Genomic DNA, 18,796 nt, shown 5'->3' on the forward strand with positions numbered 1-18,796 from the left:
GACGTGGTGTGCGAGCCTCCTCCAGCCCTCCCGGGCCGCAGCAGTGAAGGCACCAAAGTAGATGCCTGCATGTGCCCCAGGGGTGCTTCTTGTTGGCCTCATGCGCCCCGGGGGCACCGCAAGGAGAGCTCCTGCTGCTGCCTTCCGCTTTCTCGTGCCCTTGGGGCACGCTGGACTGCACACTTTTGACGCACTCATCGGGGACAAAACGACCAGGTCGCGGTGGTGATTTTATTCTGCGCCGGCGCACTCTCAAGGAGCGGTGTTTGCAAAAGAAGGCGCTCTCAAGGCAGCACTTAAGAGCTTCTCCCAGCGCTATATTCATGAAAAGAAAGCGCTTCTCAAGGTGCTATGTAATAAAAATGGAGCGCTCCTCATGCGCCTCAAACAGGTAACTGCACCCACATGAGTCCCACAGGACGGGGACACGAAGGTCGAGGAAGAGGCCCATGCAGCACTACGACAAAGGCTCCCATGCCGCCGGAGAACCACTCAGGGAGCTGTGCGTCGCAGGATGGAGTGCTGGTGGTTGGAGCTTCAAGACGCCTGAAGATCTCGAGGAAAGAATTCCAACAAGCTTTGGCAGCTGCAAAGGACGCAGTGCATGAAGTACTGTCCTGCGTGGGCAGGCAAGGGCTTACCTCCACCGAAAATTGGACAGCTGAAAGAGAGGACTGTCGGGAACACTTCAGTCCACCACCTGTGATGGAGGATCCAACCAATTCAGCAGGAGAGTGGATCCACGCAGACAGTTGTTGATGCAATTGGTGCCTACAAAAGCAGGGGAGTGACTCCTCCACCCCAAGGGAGATTCCTTTTTCCTTCTGATGCAGGCTGAAGATGGGCTGTCCTCAGAGGATGAACGACTAGGGAAATGTTGCAGTTGCTGAAGGGAGCCATGGAAACAATGTTAAAGAAGCTGTCTTGCTTCTTTGTTGGAGCTTGGCGGATCCTGGAGCGTCCAGATGCAGTTTCTACGGTCAGAAGTCGAAGTGGATGGTGAAGAGGATTCCTGCTGTAGTCTTTAAATCTGAATCTGAGGATCCACCCAAGAGAGAGACCCTAAATAGCCCTGAAAGGGGAATTGGTCACCTAGCTGGGTGACCACCTATCAGGAGGGGGCTCTGACGTCACCTGCTGGCCTGGCCACTCAGATGCTCCCGGGGTTACTTGCCAACCTTGAATCCAAGATGGCAAAACCCAGGGACCCTCTGAGCACCACCCCTGGGGTGGTGATGGACAGGGGAGTGGTCACTCCCCTTTCCTTTATCGAGTTTCGCGCCGGTGTAGACTGGTTTATGCAAGGAGAGCAACAAATGTGCCCTTCAAAGCATTGCCTGTGGCCTGGGGAGGCTACCTCTCCCAATCCTGTAACACCTATTTCTTTTTTTTTTGTAAATTTTTTATTAGAGAAAAATATAGGATGATACACAATATGCATTGACATTTTTTCAGTAGTCCGTAGTTCAGTAGATAATTTTACAAATGATATCTGAATGTACATTGTCTAATAGGTACACTGATTCGTCGACATAGGCTGTGGTTTGAAGATTAGGGGGGGTGCAGGGAAGGGGGTAAAGGTTGTTGGGGGGTCAGGGTGTAGTAGAGGGGAGCAGGAGAGAAAGAAGAGTGATAAAGAGGAAAGCGGGGAAGTGGGGAGGTTAGGTAGAGTGTAAGGGGGGAAGAGCAAGTCTTTTGGCTCAGTGTTTCTGGGTTATTAGATGGATATTCCGGTTGTTCCTCGTCATTTGCCGATGATCTTACAGGATTGTGCCATGTGGTACGTTTATCGAAGTGTATTTTAGGGTGGGCCAAGAGGGTCAATTTATGGGGGGGGGGAGAGAGCCATTCTGGGGGAGGGTAGACAAGGGAGAGTATCTGTGTAGATACAGGGTTAGATGTATGAAGAATCCGGCCTTGCCTGCTAGTGTTGGACAGTTAGCCACTGGTCGAGCAGATTAAAGGAGGATAATTTCTAGTACGTATTTAAACGGGTCGATATGGCATGGTGTGGAGGGTGTTCTCTGGGATGAATAGTCTCAGGAGTAGAGGAAAAGGATAGGAAGGCAGGGAGGGAAGCGAGGGAGAGAGAAAAGGAAATGATGGGGTGTCAACTGCCATCCATTGACCATCAACTAGCTGCCTCATGGTCTTGTCAGAAAGGGGCTCCAAATTTCTGTAAATAGGGCCACTTGATCCTGTAGGTTATAAATGACTCGCTCAAGGGTAGCTGTTTGGAACATGGCTGTCATCCATTCCGTTGGTGTTGGGGCGATAGCAGACCTCCAGTGTCGGAGAATGCAGATTTTAGCTGTGGCAATTGCCGTGTGAAGTAGCCGTTTATGGGGACGTGATAGGGAGGGGTATGGGCGCATGTCATGTAAAATAATGAGTGTTATCGGAGACGGGTTTGGTATTGATATGAAATCCCTAAGTGTCTGGAACACAGCTTCCCATAGGGGTTGTATCGTCGGACAGTGGCATAGAATATGAAGTAGATCGCAATGGAGATCTGCACATCGCCAACACCTCACGTGTGCTATCAGACCTGCCTTGAAGAGTTTTGTGGGGGTCCAGTACCAGTCCTGGAGGATTTTGAAGAGACAGAATTTCAGGCGGGCCTCTCGGACCCCCCTGTCTAGGGCTTCGATTATGTCTTGCCATTCTTCTTCTGTGTAGGCTATCGCTAGTCGATCTTGCCATCTGAGACGCAGTTGGTCTAGGAGAGGTTGCGAGTAAAGGTGGTTCGTAATCTCTGCGTATAGACCGGCCATAACTTCTCTGAGTCGGCCCCATTTCTGCAGGTAATTGACAACGGGTGAGATTTTGATCGTACATGGGGGGGTCCTAGGGCCTTGCGCATACAGTGCATGAATTGCATGTACCTCCATTCCTGATTTTTGTGAATTCCGAACTCTTCCCGTAAGGATTCAAAGGACCGGAAACCATTGCCATCTAATATTTATGTTATATTGTGGATACCAGTGTCGCTCCACTGGGGCCATCTTAGGGTACTTCCCCCTATTTTTATACATTTGTTTCCCGCTATAGGGGCTTGAGCATGTAGAGAAGGGTGCACTCCCAGTAGCCGGTGGGCTCTGCGCCACGCTGCATTTGTGGCCGCGAGGATAGGGTTGGACGAGTGAGAGTAGTCGGTGTATATCCAGCCTAGTTCGGAGGGCTGTCCCTGTATGTGTTTCTCCATGATTGTCCATTGTGGGGGGTCTGGGGTACCTGGTAATGTGTAGGCTAGTTGTGATAGTTGTAGGGCTAAAGCGTATTGTTCTACTGAGGGTAGACCTAGTCCTCCATAGGGTCTGCGTGCTAATATTGTCCCCGGTTTTAGTCTTGGCCATATAGAACCCCAGACGAAGGACCTTATTAAGGTATCAATCCTTCGGAGAAGAGAGAGCGGAATCTGTAGGGGGAGCATGCCTAAAATACATGGGAAGCGGGGAGGGTGACCATCCTAACCGCCTGTGTTCTGCCCCACATGGATAGGCCGAGTAAGGACCACTTGGCAAAGTCCTGTTTCGTCCGGGATATAAGAGGGTCTAGGTTGTCCCTGACCATGTGTTCTAAGCCTCGGTTAATATATGTCCCCAGTCATTTGAGGTGGGTTGGAGTCCATTTAAATGGGCGGCCATGGATTGCAGCTCTCGTTGTTACGCGAGATAGGGGCAACGATTCACTCTTGTCCCAGTTTACTCGATACCCGGACAAGGGTGCAAAGCTTTCTATGATAGAAAGTAGGGATGGGATGGATCTTTCTAAGTCAGACAAGGTTAACAGAATATCGTATGCATATAAATAGATTTTGGAGGAACCCCCTGGTAAGGAGATGCCTGTTATCTGTTGAGAATTCCTTATAGTTGCCGCCAACGGTTACATTGCTAGTAGGAATAAGAGCGGAGACAAGGGGCTGCCCTGTCAAGTGCCCCTTCCGATGGGGAATGGGTCCGACAGAAAGCCCCCACAGTTAACTTGTGCCGTAGGGTGATCGTATAATAATCGGACTTTAGAAATAAATTGATCTCCGAGACCAAAATGTTTCATGGTGGTAAATAAATAGGGCCAGTCGATGCGGTCAAATGCCTTCTCAACGTCGAGGGATAGTGCCAAGGCTTCTTCTGGTAGGTTTAACGATTCAAGTAGGGTGTGGCATAGTGTGCGCATATGGTTTCTGGAGGTGCGGCCCGGTACAAATCCCACCTGGGTATTGTGGATTAGGGACGGTATGACTTTGCGTAGACGTGCTGCAAGGACACTAGCTAGTAATTTAATATCTCCATTTAAAAGGGAGATGGGGCGATAGCTGCTGCAGAATAGGGGGTCCCTTCCAGGTTTAGGCACAACGACAATCGTGGCCCTGTTGGACAGGGCACCCAAAGAACCCTCCTGGCATGCCTCCACGAGTGCCTCTTGTACTGCCCTGGTTGTCTCTTCTCCTGACCATCTGTAAAATTCCACGGGGAATCCATCTTCGCCCGGGGATTTGTGGTTTAGGAGTTTTCTGATAACCTGTGTGATTTCTTCCCTGCTTATATCGCCCTCAAGGAGAGCTCGGCCGGCTTCTGTCAAGCAGGGCAACTTTGCAGCAATAAGAAATGCCTCTGACTGTGCCTGGTTGGTTGTTGTTTCGGGGGTGTAAAGGTGTTGATAATATGTAGCAAATACATTCACAATATCTTGCGGGCGGGTCAGTATTGCTCCGGAGGGAGACATTATGGCCAGGATGGCTGAGGCAGCATCTCTCTGTCGGAGCTGTGCCGATAAGAGGCGTCCGGCCTTTTCTCCTTGCTCATAGTGGCTGTAGCGTAACCTTTGTAGTGCATATTCTGCCTGTGTTGTGTAAAGATCGTTATGTGCCATTCGGGCTTGTTCGAGGGACCGGCGTAGCGCAGGGGATGGCTGAGTAGTGTATTGTTTGGCGAGGTGTTGGATCGTGTCTTCTAGGGTGCGGTAGCGGGCCTCCCTATCTCTATTGGCCAGTGCTGCGTCCGTCATCATGTTCCCTCTCAGAGTGGCCTTAGCCGCTGCCCACAAGACCTGCTTGGATGTCACAGAGCCCATGTTTTCGGTCATATATGTGGATATGTGGGCCTTGAGTTGCTCTTTTCCCTGGGGGGGAACGGTATCTGTGTATGGCAAAGCGCCATGGTTTACGACCAGGAGAGGTCAAGCCCACCTGAATAGAGAGTAGAATCGGGGAATGGTCTGAGAGTCCGCTATCTAAGATGCTAGGGTCTTGTATTTGGGGGATTATGGTGTGTGATACAAGAAAATAGTCCAGGCGAGATTGGGTGCCATGGACGGACGAAATGAATGTGAATTCCTTGTCCTTTGGGTGTGTTAATCTCCAGCAATCGACTAGGCCTACATCTGCTGTGATGTCCGTCAGTAAGGCCCTATCGGAATTATTGCCCACATCGATGGGGCCTGTCCTGTCCAGTATGGCATCTCTAGCGAGGTTCCAATCCCCACTGATGATATAACGTGTGGTCCCTATTTCGGTCAGTACGCGATTGAGTTGTAGGAAGAAGGAACGCTTTGACCCGGTTGGTGCATAGACAGAGCCCACACATAGGAAGGTATTTCCTATTTTCAGTTTGACAAATATATATCTCCCTTCTGTGTCATTCCATGTTTTAATGATCGTGGTCGGCAGAGATATACGTATTAGTATCGCTACGCCACATTTGCGAGGTGTTCCTCCCTTGGTTCCCTGATCTTCTGGACAGCAGCTGAAGGTGACCTTTCCTACCGAATCAAGTCTAAGTTTATCGGACTCTACATTGTCAAGGTGCGTTTCTTGGTTCAGGGCTTTGTCTGCTTTTTTAGATTGAAAATATGACAAGATCTTTTTCCATTTGATGTAGTTTGTCATGCCATGAACATTCCAGGAGAGGATTCGTAGTGGGTGTATTATGTGGGGGGTTGTCTCTGGCATACTGAGTTAGAGGAGGGAATTTCAGCAATACTGGGGGTGATAATCGTGTGGGGCTGTGTTCGCTGCAATATGAGTATTTGGGAGTTCGAGGGGTGAGGCAGAGGCAGCTGATGAGGGTCGGGTAACCCAACAAGAAAGGGGGGGGAAGAAACAAGAACGTGGAGGGGTTGGTGAGGGAGGGAAAAGGGATAATATGGGAGGGAAGAAGGCTAGGGTTAGCGTTTGTCTGTGAAGTGGGATGGATGCGATGATTGGGAGGGGAAGAGGTTGGAGGGATATAGGGGGACCGGGAGTACTATGCTCCCTTGGGGACGGTCTGTAAACGGCGAGTCCGAGTCTTATCCAAACTCCTAATGCCGTCGGTGCAGCCTCTCTGCCGAGGAGGCGGCGTTGGGGCAAGGGGCGGCCAGTATTGATCTAAGGCGGTCGAATGCACAGGTTCTGAGCTGAGCTCCGGAGGGGGGGAGCGAATAAAGGGGGGAAGCCATGGGCATCTTATGGGAGGGGGGGCCCGGGTAATAGCTATGTTGATGAGGGAGGGTGTAATGTATAGGTAATGGGGGGGGGATTTGGTAACATAATTTTAATATGGTGGGGATGGGCATAGTGGGAAAGGTGATAGAGAGGGAGTTCACGCTGACCTGGATTAAGAAATAGAGGAAGATCCAGTTGATACCTCGCAATGTCCAGTGTCTAATATAATAGGTTAAATGTTTATCCTATTTTCGAGTGAAAGAGGACTAGCGATCATTGTACTTGATGTGTATCATCGCGATGGGTTCTATGTTGTGAGGGTATAGTGGTCGAGGAGGGGGGTGGGTATGGATCAGGGTGTGTATTTGTGATCATGATTATAATGATAGATGTAAATGTGATAATGATTTTAATGTAGATGTTACAGTAGGTGTTGATATAGGTGTAAGGGGGGGAGAAATTATTTGTGGGATCAAAGGGTGGGTGCCTAAGGGGCCAGAGGAGAGGGCGGGGGGGAGGATGTAAAGTAACACAATGCCGGTTCAAATCAGGATATTGGAGTACATTTGCACATAACAACAGTTGGAATATTACTATACTTATATAGCATAATATCACTGTGTCAAACGACATAATGTCAAACAGCATAATATCACTGCAAACTGTTAATTTGTATAACATAACGTAATATAATATAGCATAACGTAACACAATATAGCTTATTTCCACACAGGTAATCGTACTATTTTCTATTAGTTTGTATGTCGTGGGACCAGCCCCGGGGTGGATGGCAGGGTTTGATGGTTCCTAGCTTATGTATGCGTGATTTGTATGTCTTGCTACCCCATGCGTACCATGGGTCGTATTATTGCGCCATGGTACTGCAAAGCACTTTAAGGCGTTATTAGTTCACTAATTAATCGTATGTTAGTTACGGTCCTGTTCGTTCAAGGTCCTGTTTAATATAGGGACAACGTGTGTTTACTAAGGTTATTCTGGATATAGTCGTACGTGTGACTACTGATCCTTTGGCGGGGCGTCATTTGTTATAGAAGGGTGGGACATGGGTTATATATTCAAGTGGTTGATCCACTGCTCAACACCTGCATGGTCAGGTGCCATCGCCAGTATATGGAGGGGTTGCATCCCCCTCATGGGGAGGATTCTGGGAAGTGCGTATGTATGTCGGCCTATTTGTTATGCCTCTATGGAGATATAGTGTTCCGTAAGAAGTAGTGATACATCTCCGTAATATGTAGTGTTGTATTGTATTATATCTTATCGTCCCCTGTGGCAGGTGATCATGTTGTGCCAGTACTCTGGTAATCATCGGGATGTATATTATTGCGCGTAGATTATATTACATTCGTTTCCTGGTGCAGCCGATTAAGGGAGAAGTGGAAGGTGGTAGGTTCAGCTGAAAGGGGTCAGCATTACGACTTGTCTGCAGAATCGGGCCTGTTCATGTAGTCTTGTTGTTATTGTGTGGTGTTGTGTTGTTGGATGTTCTATATTGTAGTAGTGCTGTGAGGGGGTGAATGGCAGCTTCTCTTTAGGTGTTGAAACGTGTCCCTACTGAGCAGGGTCCCGATGTATGTGTTTGTATCACCTGTAGGATCTGGAAGATCCGGCTTCTGCGTTTCGCGTTATACAATGGTTGTCTATGCAACGGTGTTATAGAATAAGGCCCGTGTTATCTTGTAGGTCATATAAACATAGTGATCATCTAATATTGTTAAAAGGGTTATTGCCGATTGTTAAGTAATCATGGCTACAAACAAAACCCGGGTTTGTACTCATCCTTCCGTGAATTCTCGCCGTTCAGGTTTCAATGTCTTGTAATCATCTCACATGCGCCCAGCGAGGGATCGGTGTCTCAAGGGGGTACAGTCGTTGGTTTTAGAGGTGATCTGGATTTGTCCCTTTCTGATAGTTGGGTGTAGGTTGCCACAGCGTGGAGAACCTGACCCCTGTCGTCGTGTAGTCTGGCTAGTCTCTCTGCGTCTCTGCCCCTTTGGTTGAGTTCGGTGTCATGGTGGAGCGGGCCTTCTTTCTCTGGGCCCAGGGGTGAGGGTCCTCCCCCTTCATTTTCTCTCACGGTATTTTGTGAACAGTCTGGATTGGTAGAGTCCATAGGCTGATGTTGAAAAGAGTCAAGGAAAAGGCTCAGTTCATCTGGATTATAGAAGTCTTTGGATATACGGTTAATGGTGACCCACATTCTGGCGGGGTCGAAGAGGCCGAATTTCATCCCCAGTTGGCGAAGTCGAGGTCTTAAAGCTAGGAAGGCTTTTCTAACGTTCGTTGGTGTCCTTGGAGTAATCAGCCGTTATCTGGATGTCATGTTGGCCTATCCGGAAAGGGCCATGTTTGCGCGCCGTTTGTAATATCTGTCGGGCATGGTTGTGGCGTAATAGACAAGCGATTATCGGTCTGGGTCTTAAAGATGTGTCAGAACGTTTCGGGCCTACTCTGTGTGCTCTTTGGAATTCCAGCGGTGGGTCGAAGTCCAGGGAGGTTAGTTTGGGGAGAATGGAGCCCAGGAAGGTCTGTATGTCTGTGCCTTCTTCATGCTCCAGGATTCCCAGTAGGCGAATGTTATCTCTTCGACTCCTATCCTCTAGGTCTGTGAGTTTACTCCTAAGGTAAAGGAGGTCTTGGTCTCTGTCTCGGTAAGTGGTCACCTGCGTTTCTAATGAGCCCATGCGGTGTTCCAAGCCTGTCACCCTGGTTTGAAAACCTGCAATGTCTGATCTCATAGATTTGGTTTCCAGGGTCAGTGAAGATAGAGAAGCGTCCATTCCCTCTATTCGGCGGCTGACAGCGGTGATCTCCTGTAGTATCTTTTCCATGGTTATGGATTGTTCCTTGTCAGACATTGCGGTGGATTGCGTTGGGGAGGGTGGTGAGTGGGGTCCTGTTATCGTAGATGTTGGGCGCCTATGATGAAGAGCTTCGGAGAATAATAATTGTCGTGCCGACTTACCAGTGGATTTCTGGTTTGTTTTGCTGCCGGGCATCGCCTCGTCCGTCTGCGTGTGTTGTCCAGCTGATTCCAGAGTTTTCCTCGGAGTCTGGCGGAAGCTGCGTTACGCAGTCAACCGGCTCTTGTCTTGTTCTGACTTTTTTATGTTCTTTTTTTTTTCCCCTTTCTTTTCCCCTTTCTTTTCCCCTACTCTTTTTTTAAAAATGTTTTAAATTTATTATTTTGGGGGGGGGGGGGGGGTTTAGGGTTTAGGCGGTGAGAGGATATTTGATCCTTTTTCTGTTCCCCGATATGTTGGGGGGTGATTTTTTGGTTTGTTTCTTCTTTCTTTCTTTCTTCTCCCCCTTTTTTCCCCCTTTCCCCCTCCTTCGCCTCCTCTCTCCTCTCCTCCCTTTTTTCTTTTTTTTTTACTTGGTTCTTAGTTCTCTTCTTCCCCTTTTCTGTTGGCTCTTTCTACTTCCTTCCTTTTATTTTCTCTTACTCCCCTTCTTCTCTGGTTTCCGTGTCTTTATTCCTTTCTATTATTTACTGTCCTGGTTCACTCCTCCTCTCCTCCTCACCCGGTTCCCCTCGCCGCTCCCCAGCGCTGTCTTCCTTTCTCTCCCGGGCCAAATAGAAGATAAATGCTCACCCTCTCCCTCTGGAAATCGGGTGCGAAGGATTGTGCCTGCGGCTCCAGTCGCCGTAATGGTAGGGAGGCCGGCTCCTCTCTCGGGTCGAGAGCGCGGCTCCTCCCCCGCAGTTGGGCCTACCTCAATATTGTGCACTCTAGATCCCCTTGTGCTCCGGAGCGTGTCCCCACTCGAGATCGGAGGTCCTGGGCTTTGGACGGCTCCTCACGGTCTCCCGAGTTGGGTTCCTCCGCCCTTAAGAGAGCCGGTTTTCTGGTCGAGGAGACGCGGCTCTGCCCTCTCTGTAGGCCATTTTTCCCCCTTTTCCTCTGAGGTGTGCTGCCGGCCGGCAAGGTCTCGGCGGCCGGTTGTTAAGGTTCGGGTCGGAAGCTCGGGTTGTGGGAGGGTTTCGACGTACGTTAAGGTGATTTTTTGGCCTCCGCAGGGCCCCTGCCGCCTCCTCGGGACCGCTGCGGCACAGAGCTCAGGATTTAGGCGGCCATCTCCTTTCGTGGCCCGGCCACGCCCCCGTAACACTTATTTCTAAAGGGGAAGGGTGTAACACCCCTCTCCCAAAGGAAATCCTTTGTTCTGCCTTCCTGGGCTTGAGCTTCTCAAGCAACAGGAGGGCAGAAACCTGTCTGGGAGGTGGCAGCAGATTGGGCTGCCTGGAAACCCTCAGAAGGCTGTAATGGCAATACCGGGGGCCTTTAGGGAGCCCCCAGAGTGCATGCAAAACCATTGTGGTATGATTCCAAGATGTTTGATACCAAACATGCCTATGTTCGGAGTTACCATTATGTAGCTGGACATAGGTATTGACCTTTGTCCAGTACACTCATAAAATGGCGTCCCCACACCCACGAAGTCCGGGAAAATGGGCCTGGAGTTTGTGGTGGCACCTCTGCTAGTGCCGGGGTGCCCTCACACACAGATATTTGCCCCCTGCCCTCTGGGAAGGAAGGCCTGCCATCGGGATGACTTATAAGTGACCTGGGGCCAGATGTATCATTCCGGTTTGCATTTCCTAGATAGCGATTTTTAAGAAATCGCTATTTAAGAAATGCAAAATGGGATGTATGAAAATAGGGATTCGGTAACAGCGATTTCTTAAAATTCGCAATCGCTATTACCGAATCGCAATTAAGGAATGGGACTCCAATTATTCCTATGGGCCTGTAGGCCCATAGGTGCGAATGGTTTAGCATTACCTAATTTACGAATTCCTGTTAGGAATTCGCGAATTAGGTAATGCAAACCCCAGGGTGCAGGGGGCCTAAGGCCCCGTTTGATGCACCCCAAAATATATTTGTGGACATGTAAAGCGCACACATGCCCAAGGGGCATGTGTACCCTACATGTCATTTATAAAAATGCATTTGTAATGCATTTTTAAAATTGCACATGCTTACCACCAAACTTGAGTTTGTGGTAATTGCTTTTCCTAAATGGCAAATTCGCATTTAGGAAATGCATGATAAATGTGACAAGGTAATCGCACATAGGTATTCCATATTTGCGATTACCTATTTAGGGAATCGCAAATTGCGATTCCCTAATCGGAGTCGAATTTTAAGGAATTGCTATTTTTGCGATTCCTTAAAATTGCACTGCGAATTCCTTTCATAAATCATGAAAGGCGATTTTGCATTCGCAAACGGTGGAATTTTTCGATTCACACTGTTTGCGAATGCAAAATCTTTTGATACATCTGGCCCCTGGAGCAGTGAAAAGCGGCAGTGTAAGGGTTCTTGCACCTTTTCACGCAGGCTGCAATGGGGCCCCCCTATGGGTGGCAAATTATATGCTGCAGCCCATAGGGATCCCCTGGAACCCAAACGCCCTGAGTACCATATACTAGGGACTTCTAATGGGGCACCAATGTGCCAATTGTGGGTGAAATACAGAGTTTTGGGAGAGAAAGCATAATCACTGGGGTCCTGGTTAGCAAGATCCCAGTGAACACAGTCAAACACACTGACATCAGGCAGAAAAAGGGGGTAACAATGCCAAGAAAGAGGGTACTTTCCTACAACTACCAGGACAGGCCACGCAACCAGGCACATGCACTGCCTTCTACATACATAGCATCCTTTCTAAAGGTAGGGATAGCTAGGGCCTACTTTAGGGGTGACTTACATGTAGTAAAAGGAGAGTTCTCGGCCTGGCAAGTAAATTTAGATGCCAGGTCCCTGTGGCAGTAAACTGCGCTAGCAGGCCTGAGACAGGTTTGAAAGGCTACTTCTGTAGGTGGTGCAAGCAGCGCTACAGACCCACTAGTAGCATTTAATTTACAGACCCTGGGTACAGAGATACCACTGTACAAGGGACTTACAGGTAAATTAAATATGCCAATTAGGTATAAACTTACCAACTTTAGAAGGGAGACCACCTGCACTTTAGCACTGATCAGCAGTGATAAAGTGCTCAGAGTCCAAGAGCCAACAGCAACAGGTCAGAAAAACTAGGAGGACGGAGGCAAAAAGTCTAGGGATGAACCCACAAAAAGGGCCAGATCCAACAACATTATAAAGCAGCACTTCATACAGTCTACAGGGAATTTATCTTTTTAGATATATTTTATATTCATGTGCATTAGATCCAATTTTAAACGTGTCTTATGGTATACACTTTAATAAATAAATGTGTGCTTCTTTATAGAATAATAGTGTTATTCCTGCCTTCTGCAAGGTGTTTTTTTGATAGAAATATGAACTAGGGAAACACCAGAGACAGCTCGGTATGACTGACTCAGTCCTTCTTGCATTGATGTTGAGTAAAATGAATGTCATTACATTTGGTGGTAAAAGAACTCTTTAGTAAAGTGGCAAATGAGTGAGCGGCATGTACTAAGTAAGTGGCTGGTTTTATTTTTTCGTGAGAGAACAAGTATGCTCATATATCACTTTTATCTTAGGATATTTTGGGCAAATGTTAAGCGTTTGTTGTGTATCAGCTTGAATTGGCTCTTCTTGTATTTGTCACTCCCCTGGAGTGCAGCCTCTTTACCGTCCTTCTGAAAGGATGACTTGTGTACTTTCACTGCTCAGGAACTACCTTTGTTTTGTGGATCAGCAATCCATGGAGGTGCATGGGTTTAGGTTCAAGGGTTTGCAGGCTGATGATAAATCTTCACATCAAGCTGAAAATGCCCTTGTTAGTCCAAGCATTGTTCATAGCGTTGCTTTTACTAGTAGCGTGACCAGGTGTGCTTGGATGTTTTATTTTATAACTGAACAATGTTTTGTTTCTTTTATTCTACATAATTCTAGTTTCGCAGTGTGTTTCCTGGTACTTCATGTTTCTACCTACCTGTAGAGAAATGAACAATCACTGAGAATAGACATTTTCATAATTCTACAAATATCTCTGTTTTTCTTCTTTCCTGGTAGTTGAGGCTCTATCTATCTTCTACTTTTAATTATCTGGTATTTGAATGTTCCACAGAATTATAATGTTATAATTTTCTGCAATTCGTTCATCTCACAATAAGTGCATGTTTGCTCCTGTGTGTGTCCACAGATGAGTCAGTATTCTTTTTTTTTTTTTAAATGTATTTATTCATTTTTACAGAACAATACAGGTCATACAATATACAGCTACAGAAGGATATAAAACACTTGTCACCCACCCTAGTCAGCCCATGACCTAGAAAGAAATAAACACACAATACAAAAAAGTAAACAGTGCAATTTCAGCGTCATCGTGTATTCACACTGGGTACGGGTAAAAAGCATTAGCGGGCCATCAGATATTTTTCATGGGAGTCAATGTCCTTGTTAATGTACTTAGGTCCTTGCCTAGTGTACTGCATTTATAGGATTATTTCCATGTGTGTCCAATGAAGATGTGTTTTGGCTTAAGGCAGAATAGAATTGATAATTCACTAAAGGCCTTTATACATTCAATGCACTTGTATGGCTTTTCCCCTGTGTGCGTTTTCTGATGAAGTCTTAGGTTTGAGGAGTTACTAAAACAGTTTCCACTTTCATTGCACTTGAATAGTTTTTCTTGTGTGTGTCTGCTTATGTCTGTGTAGGATTGATGACTGACTAAAGCTCTTCACACATTCACTGCACTTGAATGGCTTCTCCCCTGTGTGAGATCGCTGATGAATCTTTAATGCTGAAGAGCCATAAAAACTACTTCCACATTCAATGCAATGGTAAGGTTTTTCCCCAGTGTGTGTTCGCTGATGGCGATGCAGGTGTGATACATGACTAAAGCTCTTCACACATTCACTGCAATTGTATGGTTTTTCCCCTGTGTGTGTTCGCTGATGTCTTTGGAGGTCTGATGATTGACTAAACCTCTTGCCACATTCACTGCACTTGAACGGTTTCTCCCCTGTGTGTGTCCACTGATGTCTCTTTAGGTGTGATAAACGACTAAAACTCTTCACACACTCACAGCACGTGAATGGCTTTTCCCCTGTGTGTGTTTGCTGGTGTCTTTGTAGGGTTGATAACTGACCAAAGAACTTCACACAATCACTGCACTTGAATGGTTTTTCCCCTGTGTGTGTTCGTTGATGTCTTTGTAGGTGTGATAACTTCCTAAAGCTTTTCACACATTCACTGCATTTGTATGGTTTTAGTCCCTGGTGTGTTTGCTGATGCCTTTGTAATGCTGATAACTGAATGAAGCTCTTCACACATTGAGTGCATTTGATTTTTTTTTCTCCTGTGTGCGTTGGCTGATGGTGCTTTGGTTTTGATGACAAACTAAAGCTCTTGATGCATGTGTATGCTTTTTCTCTCTTGGTTGTTTTTTCTGGGTTAGGTGTATATTTTTCTAGATCCCCTGACTGTGTTTCCTGAATGGCTAACATGGCTGATAAAGGACTTGTGTTATTCCCACACTACCTGTTTATATGTTGTATTTTGCATGTTTTAATTCTAATTTAACAATAAAGTACAATGGTCTTTATATATTACTTATCACACTCCTTACATGTGCAAGGCTTCTTTTTTGGGCGAGTGTGTCTTTAGATTGGATAATAGTTCTGCACAGGCGTGTAAAGATCCTTCCTCATCCTGGTTGATGCAAACCTGGACCCCTGTATTTTAGACAGCAGAACTAATCTTCCCTTTACCTTTTGGTTGTCTGTCTGCACTTTGTTGTGCCTTTCTCTGGCTACTGTGGTTTAGCCAAAAAGAGTTTACAATACACCTGGAGCTCGGAATGACGGTCTGTCATTGCTTTAGAAAACAAAGCACTGCTGTAACCACATCAAACCAACATCATGATCAAAGCTGGTATTCGACACTGGTTTATAGAGGAGGTGGATTGTTATTGTTGTTGCCTTCATTGTCTTAGAGCTCATTTCTTAGTCTTGTTGCGTGGAGGTGCACAGCGCAGTCTCTTACATTCACTGATTTGCTCTTGACTGGTTCTTCAGGGCTCAGTCAGTTATGTTCCGGTTCCTCTGTCTCTTACTGCACTGTCTTTGTGCGTCCAAGGCTTGTTTCCTGTTGGATGCAAAGTGATTGAAAATCACTAAATGGAAACGTAATGGAATGTGAATAGACAATATTTATCTGGTTGTAAAAGACATCTCTTTTTTACCATCTTTGACACTTATCAAGGGACATTTCACTAGAGACAACTATTTGACTAGAAGTACTGTTGAACACGTCACATCTTTACTTCAGAAAAGGTGGAGATTTACATGTTCACAGAGTAACTTAATGAAGAAAGGGCTCTCACAGAGCACCACGTGCTACAGGTACAGCTTTAGGTAGAGGCACATGGTCAAGATTGAATTTAAACAAGAACAGATGTGGGAAACAGAGGTGGATGAGAACATGAAAGTTTGAAAGTTTATTTATTTATTAGCAAGGTTAATTAAAACCATCGCTATTCAAGCGTACATACTATATAAATACTTGAACATACTCTCTATGTAAAATAAAAGCACATAAAAATTTATTTTTGCTTATTTTAAACTAAATCATGTCATGGTGTTTAATTGTACATGATTAAAACTTACTCCACTGATTTCAACCTTATTCTTGACCTTAAACTCAGGACTTTCTTACTCCTGTGTTAAAGCCATGTTGCGTCCTGGTTACTAAAAGTAAAACACAGGCAATTTCCTGAAGTAAATAACACAAAATTATACCTATGACTAATTTCTAGCTGGAGTTAACCATTTAGGAACTCTTCTGACATAAGCCGATAAACCATGCACTCTTGGCTTACTAGACTTTATTCTCCATTTCTTTTTGGGCCTGTACCCTACATTTGGTCCCTTGACAAGAAAATGGGATTGAAAGTCCACTAAGCCAACTGATAACGGCCGGCCTATATTTAGTGACCTGAAGATGTTTTTCAAATACAATGTCCTGAGGCCTAGCAAAGCCAGGCACACGCAAAAGATATGTTCTAATGACTCTTGTCTGTACCCACACAGTCAGCACAAATGTGTTGCTGCTTGCTGTGTCCATAAAGGGACCAAGGGCCAGATGTAGCAAGCCATTTGCATGTCGCAAACTGCGAAAAACGCAGTTTGTGCTATGCAAAGGGCCTCCCACGATGCTCATTCCCAAATTGCGAGTCGGTACCGACTCGCAATTTGGGAATGCGACTCGCAAATAGGAAGGGGTATTCCCTTCCTATTTGCGACTCGCATCGCAATGCAGACTTGCTTTGTGACCGCGAATGCGGCCGCAAAGCAACTCGCAGTTACCACCAGTGTCACACTGGTGGTAACTCATTCGCAAAAGGGAAGGGGTCCCCATGGGACCTGTTCCCCTTTGTGAATGTCGACCAAAATATTATTTCAGAGCAGGCAGTGGTCCTATGGACCACTGCCTACTCTGAAAAAACGAAACCAAATGGTTTCGGTATTTTTTTCATTTTGCGACTTGTTTTCCTTTAAGGAAAACGGGCTGCAAAATAAAAAAAAAACTGCTTTATTTAAAAAGCAGTCACAGACGTGGAGGTCTGCTGACTTCAGCAGGCCACCATCCCTGTGAGTGCAGGGACTAGCTATGGGGGTTGCAAAAAGCGACCCACCTCATTAATATTAATGAGGTGGGTATTTGCGTACCCATAGCAAGTCGCAGAAGGTGTCTGAGAAACCATTCTGCATATGCTTTTTGCGAGTCTGAAATTAAAGCATATCTTGCTACATCTGGCCCAAAGTCTTTCGTTTCCATCAACCCAAATCAAAAAAGCATAAACTGATGTTTCAACAACTGGTTGAAGGATGCTGCTAGATATTCCTGCACCCATAAAGTTTTATATGATGTTATTACAGTCCAGGCATGTTCTCTTCTTGCCACTTTTTGTTTATCAAAAATTAGAGACTTCCACCTAGTGATAGCATTTGCTTTCTGATAAAACTCCACTTTACCCAGGTTCAGCTCCCAGGCTTCTCGCAAACCTAGCTCTTTAATATAGTTGTTTAAATGATGACCCCAGGTGCCTTTATCATTGTGACGCTGTTGCTTCTCGATTTGATCCAGCATAGATTATTGATGGTACCGATCTCTGCTGCACGCATTCTCCACCATAATTTGGTAAAGGCACATTTACTCTGATATTCATAATTTATCAGACCCATTTCTAAGCGACCTGGGCTGGAGATGCTGATCGCGGAATCCAAAAAAACGATTTATAGGCCTTCGTCTGAACTTGGTTATAAAAAGCTGCTTCCTTCCCCAGCATGATTTCGGCTCCATAAGTGACGGTGGGCATTAGCCGTGCTGCCACGACAGAAAGCAAGTGAGTGTACAACAGGCAACTCAGTTTTAGTTTTAATACTTTAAAGCCATAGGCCAAAGAGTGGGCTTTGGCTTGAGCAACAGCAAGCTGTGGTTTGAAAGTCAAGGGGCGATCCATAGTGAATCACAAATATTTATATGTGGGGGCCACCTCCACCCGGGTTCTATTTAAGAACCATGAAAAAGATGTAAACTTCTTATCAACCAGGCGGACTACCTTAGTTTTGCTCAAGTTCAGTTCCAGACCTTGCGTTGTTATGCATGTATAAAATGCGTCAATGCGTCAATGCTATGCTGTATCCCGACTGGTGTTTGGCTGAGTAAAACTATGTTGTCTGCATACTGTAACCATGCTATTCCTTTCCTGGCCAATACTGGCGGATGACTATTTATGGGTGCGAGGTCCTCGGCTAGGTCTGCAAGGTATCAATTGAACAGCATGGGAGCTTATACACACCCTTGTTTTAATCCTTCTGCCGTTGATATTCTATTCGTGAGGTAGCCACCCTCCCCGATTTTTACTTGCACCCAAGTGCCTGTATACAAGTCCATCATTGTGTTCAGAAGGCTGCTTGGTAAGCCCCAACCTTTCAGTTTCTCCCTTAAGCGGGTTCTTGGCACACACTCAAAAGCAGCCTTCAGGTCAATAAAACACACAAATAACCTTTTGTTCTTAAGCCTGGCTTTATTTCCCAAGAGGGCCAGGGCTGCCAGGTTGGTAGAGGCTCCCATACCTGGTCTGAAGCCTGTTTGGCATTGTGGAATTAGATGTCTATCATATATCCATTCCGCTAGTTGTTGCACTAGACAGGCTGCATAGAGTTTTGCTTCCACATCAATCAAGGCTATTAGCCAGTAATTTGAGGGGGCTGCAGGATTTCCTCTTTTTGTATATTGGGTGAAAAATACTGCCTTTGCATGCATCTGGTAGCACCATAGTGCCCTGGAGGTCATTAAAAAGCAGCACCAGATAGTGAGCCCAGAATGAGGGATCTCCGCTGAAAAGGGCGTTCAGAATTCCGTTCTGGCCAGCTGCCCCTTCCAG

At 46.2% G+C, this 18,796-nt stretch overlaps 1 pseudogene; it reads right to left on the reverse strand.

Annotated features, from left to right (window-relative positions):
- Positions 1-15,552, reverse strand: part of LOC138286903 (zinc finger protein 271-like) — a 166,302-nt pseudogene extending 150,750 nt beyond the window's left edge.
- Between the last annotated feature and the right edge of the window lie 3,244 nt (positions 15,553-18,796).

Source organism: Pleurodeles waltl, chromosome 4_1 (genome assembly GCF_031143425.1).
Source record: "Pleurodeles waltl isolate 20211129_DDA chromosome 4_1, aPleWal1.hap1.20221129, whole genome shotgun sequence".
NCBI classification, from domain to species: Eukaryota; Metazoa; Chordata; class Amphibia; order Caudata; family Salamandridae; genus Pleurodeles; species Pleurodeles waltl.